The sequence below is a fragment of the Bos indicus x Bos taurus genome, chromosome 12, assembly GCF_003369695.1.
Source record: "Bos indicus x Bos taurus breed Angus x Brahman F1 hybrid chromosome 12, Bos_hybrid_MaternalHap_v2.0, whole genome shotgun sequence".
NCBI classification, from domain to species: Eukaryota; Metazoa; Chordata; class Mammalia; order Artiodactyla; family Bovidae; genus Bos; species Bos indicus x Bos taurus.
Genome location: NC_040087.1, coordinates 78545353 through 78556567, shown reverse-complemented (window position 1 = coordinate 78556567; position 11215 = coordinate 78545353).

Genomic DNA, 11215 nt, shown 5'->3' with positions numbered 1-11215 from the left:
GGGCATCAACATGCTTGAGGACCTCAGACCGCACCCCCAGGCTCTTAGAGGAGGCCTGGAAAAGCTGAGTCTGCCCAGGGGCTGCTGGGAAAACCCAGATCTGTGAGGCTGAGGGTGTGGTGGTGGTGGGATTTTTAGCACCATGGGAATGTTTTTGAATGTACTTTGTGCTGGCTTATTTCTAGTATGTTAATAAAATATTGGTCTCACTTGGGGAAAAAAATCTTTTTTTGCCTCAAAAATTCCATAATGTTGATCATTTTATTTTACTTTTATCACCATTATATTCATGCTAGGGATAACAGTGCTCCTCCCTCTATTACAAATGCTACTTGATCTCTTTGAAACACATTATTTGCTGTGTGTGGAATATTTGGGCATGCTTGATAGAAAATTAAAAACATTTCAATTTTTTTTTTTTTTACCAAGGAAAGTATCTAATTTTGTACAACTTACACAGAACTTTTTTAGTACTAAAAACAATGAAATTATTTCACTTCTTGATATTTAACAATAACAAGACATTAACTCCCCAAGACAGGCACCTACAGCCACAGACTAGATTCTGTCCTCAGTATACTGGTCTTAGCATCTTCTGTGAGTCATGGAGTCGTGTCTGTCAGGTTTGACAATCAAGTCAAATATTTTCTTACTTTTTAAAAAAAATTTTTTTAATTAAATTTTGTAGAGAATTTTGAACATACGCACAAAAAGGACAATATAATGGGCTTCTGTGTGCCCCTCACTCAGCCCTAAAATTTTAACCTCTAGTCATACCTGCCTCCTCTACTTCTCCATTAGTGTTTTGAAGCAAGTCACAGATATATAATTTTTATCATTTTACAAATCTCTACTAGAGAGATTATTTTAAATAACCATCTCCTATCTAAGAAGCAACAGAAATTACTTGGTATCAAATATGTAGTCAGATGATTTCCAGCTCTCATGAATGTCATTTTCTAATGGTTCCCATTCCATTGTGGGTTTTTGTTTTTGTTTTTCTGACAATTTTTTCAAATCAAAGGAACAAGGTTGTTTGTTGTGTAGAGTTTCCCATAGCTTACATTCTGCTGATAGTGTCCCCATTTCAGACTGAAATTATTTAACTCTGATTTCCTACTTGTTCCTTGAAAGGTCTTTAAATAGATTACACACCATGCAGCATTTAGAGTAAACTGTTTCAGAAGACTGTCTGGGGTGGGAGCTGGGAGGGCCGTTCAAGAGATGGGGGACATACGTAGACCTGTGGCTGATTCACGCTGATGTAAGGCAAAGACCAGCACCCTGCCACAGAGCAAGCATCCTGCAACGAAAAATAAATAAAATTAAAAAAAGAAGATTGCTCGTCACTTGTTGGCAGTGCAAACTAGAGCTGTTACCGCTATGTGCCTATTGTATATTTATCTTCTATATAGAGTGGTTCTATAGTTACATGTTCTATAGGGCTGTTACGGGGCTTCCCAGATGGTGCTGGTGGTAAAGAACCTGCCTGCCAATGCAGGAGATGTAAGAGATGTGGGTTCAATCCCTGGGTCAGGAAGACCCCCTGGAGGAAGGCATGGCAACCCACTCCACTATTCTTGCCTGGAGAATTGCATGGACAGGGGAGCCTGGCGGGCTACAGTCCATAGGGTCGCAAAGAGACAGACACGACTAAAGCAACTTCACACACACACACACATACACACAGGGCTGTTACATAGTTACATGTTAGATGCACGCTAAGTTGCTTCAGTCATGTCCTAGTTTTTGCAACCCTATGGACTATCGTCGCAGAAGGCAATGGTACCCCACTCCAGTACTCTTGCCTGGAGAGTCCCATGGATGGAAGAGCCTGGTGGGCTGCAGTCCATGGGGTCGCTAGGAGTCGGACACGACTGAGCGACTTCACTTTCACTTTTCACTTTCATGCATTGGAGAAGGAAATGGCAACCCACTCCAGTGTTCTTGCCTGGAGAATCCCAGGGATGGGGGAGCCTGGTGGGCTGCTGTCTATGGGGTCGCACAGAGTCGGACACGACTGAAGTGACTTAGCATAACATAGCGTAGCATATGGACTATCGTCCACCAGCCTGCAGATGGTGACTGCAGCCATGAAATTAAAAGACACTTTACCCTTGGAAGAAAAGCTAGGACAAGCCTAGACAGCATACTAAAAAGCAGAGACATTACTTTGCCAACAAAGGTCCTTATAGACAAAGCTACGGTTTTTCCAGTAGTCATGTATGGGTGTGAGAGTTGGACCATAGAGAAAGCTGAGCACTGAAGAAATTGATGCTTTTGAACTGTGATGCTGGAGAAGACTCTTGAGAGTCCCTTGAACTGCAAGGAGATCAAACCAGTCAATCCTAAAGGAAATCAACCCTGAATATTCATTGGAAGGACTGATGCTGAAGCTGAAACTCCAATAGTTGGGCCACCTGGGGTGAAGAGCTGGCTCATTTGAAAAGACCCTGATGCTGAGAAAGATTGAAGGTGGGAGGAGAAGGAGACGACAGAGGATGAGATGGTTGGATGGCATCACCGACTCAATGGACGTGAGTTTGAGCAAGCTCCAGGAGATGGTGATGGACAAGGAAGCCTGGTGTGCTGCAGTCCATGGGGTCGCAAAGAGTTGGACACAACTGAGCGACTGAACAACATCTGTCAAGAATTACCCATGAGGAGGGGGTATTGGCAAAATGATGAACACCCAAGCCAAGTCTTCTGGTGACCCGAATGGCCTGCCTCCTTTTAGAAACAAGTCTCTGGGGGAGCCGAGACACGTGTTTCCTCTTGGCTTTAAAGACCCAAGTTACAACAGATGGTGATGGTGTAGTCCATGTGCCATGAGAACTGGGGACAGAGAGACTTAGGTTTGAGTTTTAAGGTTATGAGGGAACTTGGGGGAGGACAAGGCAGAGACGGTGTTTGTCATAAGTGAGATGAAGACTTAAGTCTGAGGATTTCCTAGTTCTATGCACACAACGGCACCCCATGCAGGTTGTGATTCATTACTTGGAAGAAATAGAGAAAGCAGGAGGAATTCATCCTTAAGTCAGAGGTCCCCAGACTCTCTCAATGCCTTCAGCGCTTCTGATTTTTCTCATTGCACCCCTCAGGCAAAATGACCAAAGATGAATTAATACGGCTTTTGTTACCCAAACATTACTGACTGGAGTGTTTCAATATTCATTTACATAACAAAATTGTTGGCCACGGGCATTCGTTTCCGCAAAAACCTCCCGATCAATAATGTGTTAAGCAGCATATATTCAAACGACTTAATTATGATTTATATCGCTTGGAAAAAATGTATAAATTCAAGGAAAAAATATTTTTATTTCATTCTCACATAACCACACTTATTAGTGGGATGTGTGTGCCTGCCTGTTGGGCACTGCACAACGTTTTGAACTTTAGGAATCAGATTGGACACTCCACATTAATTATCGTGCAGTACTTGCTTTTCTTTCTGCAAAAGCTAAAAACCTCAGCGTCACAAAGAAATTAACGTAATAGAGAGGAATGTAGCACCATTTAATAATCGTGAACTACCTTGAGCTAGCAGTTCACGCTGTGTCCAGCAGATGTCGCTCTATTTCCCTCACAAGTTAAACCGATTCCCCGTGGCCACAGGGCACAGGTATGGAAGCACAGAGAAACACTAACAAAAGGAGTAGACGAAATAAAAGCCCCATGAAGTGACTGCTGTCTGTACCCAAAGGATCAGGAAAGAGGAAGCTGAGCGGGACACGGTGCTTTTGACAGTACCCGCGCTACTCCAGACACTGAGGCAAGAGGCGGATGGCTCTCCCCAGGGTAAAGCGATGGAAGATTCAGTCCCTGCGGATGGAAACTGCGTGACAAGAAGAGCGGGACAGTTAAGGCGAGGTGGCTGGGACCCGCCCAGACCACATAGTTCTTATTCTCAAAGCCAGGAGACCGCCCTGACCACACATGCTCAGAAAAGGCTCCGTGGAGGCCAAAGGGGAGTTACGTCAAGGGACGTTCTACCCAGGCGCCTTTTGGGTAAAATCCATCTTGGTTAAGAGGTCTGTGTGCACATATGGGAGGATCCTGAGATAATCGAAATATGGACTGGGAACCAAGCAAATCAAAAGGATTGGCCAAAGGAAACCCAGAAGAAATGCCCCATTAAAGTAATTCAAACCACTAGTCAAAGCTATGGTTTTTCCAGTAGTCATGTATGGATGTGAGAGTTGGACTATAAAAAAAGCTGAGTGCTGAAGAATTGATGCTTTTGAACTGTGGTGTTGAAGAAGACACTTGAGAGTCCCTTGGACTGCAAGGAGATCCAACCAGTCAATCCTAAAGGAGATCAGTCCTCTATATTCATTGGAAAGACTGATGCTGAAGCTGAAACTCCAATACTTTGGCCACCTGATGCAAAGAACTGACTCATTTGAAAAGACCCTGATGCTGAGAAAGATTGAAGGTGGGAGAAGAAGGGGACAACAGAGGATGAGATGATTGGATGGCATTACCGACTCGATAGACATGAGTTTGAGTAAACTTTGGGAGTTGGTGATGAACAGGGAGGCCTGGTTTGCTGCAGTCCATGGGGTTGCAAAGAGTCGGACACGACTGAGCGACTGAACTGAAACCACTACGAGGGCAAGACTCCACAAGTCTCTCTCTGACTCTGCCCGTGTGTCTACCCACACACACTGTACTCTTTTTTTCCTCTGAATAAATACTTGCTTCACTGCTTTCTGTCTTTGTGGGAATTCTTTTCTGCAAAGCCAAAGGGCCAGGGCCCTTGTCACTGACCACTGGACTAGTGGCTAGGATCTGGTGCTTTCTCCACAGTGACCCAGCCTCAACCTCTGGCTGGGAACCCAAGCTCTGCTCCAAGCCGTTGCAGGCCAAGGCCACCTGAGATCAATACCACAAGTAAATCACACCCTTTCCTCTCTGCCCTGGGCCCCATGCCAGTGTGGACTATGCCCTGTCCTCCAATAAAGAGTGGATGCCCCTCCCTCTCCCTCCCAGCCCAGGGGTACAGTGTCCACAGACTGAGGCTGGTGCCCAGACTTTCACCAAATGGAAAACTGTTAATAACAGCCAAGGTAGAAGATTTAAAGAGGAACTAGAAAAAAGAGTCCAGAATGTATGAAAACATTACTCTCATCCCCCAAGAACCAGGAGTATGTCATCTCACTTCAGTGAGAAAAGACAAGAATCTGTGCAAGATTTTAAAGCAGCCATCATAAAAATGCTCCAGTGAACAATTAGAAGCACTCCTGCAACAGATGAAAAAATGAAGACAGAAAAGAAATAGATGATAAAAAAATTCAATTGAAAAATATTTTGCTGGAAAAATTCAATTAAAAAGCTCATTGAATGGGCTCAGTAGCAAAAAATGCAAATGACCAAAGACAGAATCAGTGAGAAATTCCCAAACAGGATACACCCAAAGAAATTCATGCCAAGATACACCATCATAAAATTTTTGAAGACTAAAAACAAAGAAAAATATTGAAAGCACTGTCTGCTATCCAAACCCTCCAATGAATCCCCATCTTATTCAAAGAAAGAAAAGTCCATACAACAACCTCCAAGGCCCTGCATGATCTGGCTCTCTACTAACCTTCCAAGTTCATCTTATATTTCTCTTCCTTTGACTACACACTCTAGCCACACTGGCCTCCTTCCTGTCCCTTGAATGTTCCAGATATGCATTTACCTAGGGCCCTTGCTCTATTTATTCCCCTTCTCAGAAATCTCCTTCCCCAAACATTTGTTGAATTCATTGAATGACTATAGTAATAAAATGAGACCATCCACATGACACAGATTCTGAAAGGCCCCCATTCTTCCACTAAAATGTTCTATACTGGCTTCCCCAGAGCGCAACTATGGAAAACAGTATGGAGCTTCCTCAGAAACTTGCAAATAGGAATGCCATACAATCCAGCATGTCTACTTCTAGGTATTTATCCAAAGAAAATGAAAACACTCATTCAAAACTATGTCTGTTTGCAATATTGTTCAGGATAGCCAAGACAGGGAAATGGCCTAACTGTCCACCAATGGATAGATGGGCAAAGAAAACGTGAGAGATTTATACATATACATAGATATATTTATTTATTTCAGTCTTTAGAAAAAAGAATGAAATCTTGCCATTTGTGACAACATGGATAGAACTTGAGGGTGTTATACTCAGTGAAATGAAAAGTGAAAGTAAAGTTGCTCAGTTGTGTTCGATTCTTAGCAATCCCCATGGACTGTAGCCTGCCGGGTTTCTCCGTCCATGGGATTTTCCAGGCAAGAGTACTAGAGGGGGTTGCCATTTCCTTCTCCAGGGGATCTTCCTGATCCAGGGATTGAACCCGGATCTGCTGCATTGCAGGCAGATTCTTTACCATCTGAGCCACCAGGGAAGACCAAGTGAAATAGTCAGATAGAAAAAGACACGAGCATATGATCTTACTTATAGGTGGAATCTAAAACCAAGCAAACAACCAAAAACCAGTCTTGGAGGCTGTCTGAGATATGAGATGGGGTGTGGATGAAATGGGCGAAAAGGATCAAGAAAACTCCACAAGGAGGAGGGGGGAGTTGGGGGAAAGCAATTCTGTTACTTGCAGCAAACAGTGATAACTTGGGGAATTCCCTGGTACTCCAGTGGCTAAGACTCTGAGCTCCCAATGCAGGGGGCCTGGGTTTGATCCCTGGTCAGAGAACTGGATCCCACATGCTACAGCTAAGAGTTTGCATACTGCAACTAAAGATCCTGTGTGCTGCAGTGAAGACCCAGCGCAGCCAGATCAATCAATCAATAAATATTATTTTCTTTATGCTCTACTGCTTTGCCATGTTTTCTCCCCAAAGCTGAGGTGACATGGCCATTTTAGTGTAATATCTAGAGATAAGTAAATGGTCAGAATACTGGTCTCTGACAACTTCCATATAATTACTCACCTAAGCCATCATAATTAAATATATTTCACTTAAAACATAGCAATGAAAACTAGTTCAGTAACAACATAAAAATGATTTCATTACATTCTTTATGTGCTGAGAAAATTAAGAAGCAAACTCTTCAGGCTTTGTGTAAATTTAAAAATGACATCACCGGGGCTTCCCTGGTGGTCCAGTGGTTAAGAATGCCTTACAGTGCAGAGGACACCAGTTCGATTCCTGATCTGGGAAGATCCCACATATTGCGGAGCAACTAGCATGCACACCTGGAGCCTGCACTCTGCAACAAGAGAAGCCAACACAATGAGAAGCCTGCGTACCACAACTAGAGAAAGCCTGAGGGCAGCAACGAAGACCCAGAGCCAAAAAGAAACAAACATATGACTTTTAAAAAATTAAAAAATTACATTCCCGTTTTTACATATAGCAAACTGAACCAACAGTTTCAGAATAAATTGTAACAATAAACCTTATATTCTTAAAAAAAAATAAAAAATAAATAAAATGCCTTTTTTAAAAGCGATAGCTTGATACAAGTTAAAGTTCCATTTTTTCTAAAATTCATAATGCCCTTAAGGGAGAACATATTGACCACTAAATGTGTATATTTTCACTGATTTCATTTTAAGACTCATAAATTTCATATATATTTGTTAGTTAAAAAAAAAAAACTGTCAAAGGACTCTTTGTGATTTTTCTGCACAACATATAAACCATCCCATGGCTTTCGCAGCAACTCAGATATTCCCTCTAAATACCCAGAAAAGCACAATACTATGTCTTCGTCAACTGATTAGTAGATTTAGAACATGCATTTCCTCATAGGATTACAAGAATTATTACAAAATAAGCCATATCACTTCTCCTTGCTGACAAAAATAGACTGGAACTCTGGAAAGGAAAGTGTGCCCTTCATCCAAGAATCTCAACTGATTGTGAGTGGCTGCACAGTAAATTTACCAGGACTCAGCATTGCTCTGTGTTCGTCCTAAGTTAACATGTCATCAGTTCTTCAAAATTCAGCTGTTGCTGCCATATCACCTTCCAAAGCGAGTAAATACATCGCAATGTACATTCTAAACACCATGTAATACCATCCTGAGGTTCTGACGGACAACGCAGAGCCTTGTGACCAGACCACAAATGACGATTTCTTTAGGGAACTCCTGTTCCCATGGATACGGGAGAAAGTTCATCAGCCAACACCCATCAAGCACCAGGCATACTTGATATACGTTATGGCATTTACTCTTCACGTGGACCCTAGCGTTAACCGCTCCCAGTTTATAGATGAGGAAACTGAGGTTCAAAATTTCCACAACTTGGCCAAAAACGAAAAAGTGAACGTGTTACTCAGTTGTGTCCGACTCTTTGGGACCCCATGGACTGTAGCCCACCAGTCTCCTCTGTCCATGGGATTCTCCTGGCAAGAATACTGGAGTGGGTAGCCATTCCCTTCTCCAGGGGATCTTCCTGACCCAGGGAATGAACTGGGGTCGCTTGCATTGCAGGCAGATTCTTTACCATCTGAGCCACCGGGGAAGCCAAAGTCATCAATTAATGGGCAGCATCTGAGTTCTGCTGCTGCTGCTAAGTCACTTCAGTCGTGTCTGACTCTGTGTGACCCCATAGACGGCAGCCCACCAGGTTCCTCCGTCCCTGGGATTCTCCAGGCAAGAACACTGGAGTGGGTTGCCATTTCCTTCTCCAATGCATGAAAGTGAAAAGTGAAAGGGAAGTCGCTCAGTCGTCTCCGACTCTTAGCGACCCCATGGTCTGCAGCCTACCAGGCTCCTCCGTCCATGGGATTTGCCAGGCAAGAGTACTGGAGTGGGGTGCCATTGCCTTCTCCAATCTAAGTTCTACCCCCAGTCTAATTCCAAAGCTTGATCTCTAATTTGTTGAATCTCTGATTCATTAGAGAACAGGATACACAATCCACATTAGCTTTAAAGATCAGGTATGAGATTCCAAAGGCAGCTACTTGAGGCTGTGTTTCCAGACAGACAGAAGGGAGGCACTCTGGGAGCTTCAGTCTCCTCTCAGCCCCTCTTTGAACTTCCTCACGGTCTTGTTTTTCCAAAACCACTGTTCCTTCCTAGCTGGCCAGTTGAAGCAAATGGAAAAGTGGAAAGGCACACTGCCAGCCAGGGACCTTGGGGTCAGACCGAACTCCGTTACTATCTCCGAACCTCCCTGGGTTTTTCTATTGTAAAATCAGAGCGCTGTACTAGGTTAGTGGTTTCCCTTATGTGAGCCTGAATAAAAGCTACTTGACATTTTGAGCTGGCAGAACTTCAGCTGTCTCCTCCTAGCCTAAGATACCATGACCGGCGTGAATTCTCACCAAGCCCTTCTCGACAGCTCACACCAGCCCACCGAGATCTCTTCCTTCTCTGAATTCATGGCTCATTATCTACCATAGACAATGCTGCCCTGACATTTACAGGGCCCAGGGCAAGAATGCAACGCCCACGTACCCTTTGTCTAAACACGTAAAAGTTATCAATCAAACTAACAAGCTGTGATACAAAACATGTTCTAACCTTCGAGGTAACAAATAAATCTTCATAAAGCCTGGGCTTAAATTTAGAATTCCCAGACTTTGTGGGGAGCTGCTTGGGAAACTGGGGGGGCATCTTGGCTCATGGCCCCTCACCCCTCCTGTCCCCACTCGCCTCTGTTCTCACAAAGAAGGACAACATCACACTTGTGGGTGTGGACACAGCACAACACAAGCTCCATCAGCCTTCCCCAACACACACAGATACACACTGAGTGGTCTTCGCCCACTGTTGCATCCTGCCACGTGTGTTCATTCCCTGGAGAACAGACTTGGAAAAAAAACAATCCAGACCCTGAGGCTTGGCTCAGGACCATGGGGAGGGGTATTCTGGAGTCCAGGGAACCCCCAGCACATGCAGAAGGTGGGTGGGTACCTCCCCTGCCACACACAGCAGGCACTCCTTCCCTGCAAGGTGGGCTCTGGCTGGAAGAAAGCCAGGCCCTCTGAGACCTGCATGCAGAGCAGGGAACTCTCTTGCTGGAGACTTGGACGCTTGCTGGAGTTATTGATGGAGATGTCACCAATAACTTTGGGACATTCCTTTCATGCTTTCTTAATCTCCCCTTATCTTCCCCTTGTCAGATAAGATCTTTAGAGAGTTTTGCTTCCTGTGGGTCCGTCTTTCTCTAACTACCAGGTTTAGGTAAGAGAATTGGATCTTTTACTTCCAGACTACTGACAGAGTTTCCTTTGCAGAAAGCCTCTTCTCTTGCAAGCTTCCTTACTTCACATTTATACAGAATTCTAGAAATCCAAGCCACCAAGTCTGGTGACTCAGATGGTAAAGAATTTGCCTGCAATGCGGGAGACCCAGGTTCAATCCCTAGGTCAGGAAGATCCCCTGGAGAAGGAAATGGCAACCCACTCCAGTATTCTTGCCTGGAGAATTCCATGGACAGAGGAGCCTGGTGGGCTATAGTCCATGGGGTCTTAGAGAGTTGGACATGACTGAGTGACTTAACAAGTTCACACTCACTTTCAGGAACCAAATGTATCATCAGCCATTCGGATTTTCATAGCCTAAAAGTATTTCCTCTCCACTTCATCTCGAAGTTGATTTTCTAATTTACTTGTTGTTTATTGTAAACAGATTTCTCTAGTATATTCATCACAGTCTTTGAAACAGTGTATATCCATGTAGGGCTTCCCCTGTGGCTCAGTGGTAAAGAATCCGCCAGCAATGCAGGAGACACAGGAGACACGGGTTCGATCCCTGGGTCGGGAAGATCCCCTGGAGAAGGAACAGAGTCTGACACGACTGAGCACATGTCCACGTAGGTGTCTGTGGCTCCCTGGATGTCTGGCTCTTGGGCCAGATATGGGATCCTTGGAGTCCAGCCTTTTCTAGCAGCAGTTCGTAAATACTATCCAACTGCCTCCCAGCCTCAAGTGGTGACAAATGAGACAGTCAGCACTGCTCCGGATCTCTTTCTGTGGTAAATTTCTTATACTTTAGCTCAGAAACTTTTCTGATCTGTAAGGAGGGAGTCCAACAGCGGGTGAGGGGAAAATGGGCAAGGTCCTTGTACATCTGAATCCTGGCAGGTCCCCAGGAAAAATATGGAAGTCCGGTAGCCCAGCAGCTGTTTTGCTCAAAAGTATCTGGAAGAGGGGCACAGAGGTGTTTAGGTTGCCATCTTCCCAGAAAACCCACTACATTTACGGCACTTTTTTTTTTTTTGGCCTCGAAGCATATCAGGGGATCTTAGTTCCCCTACC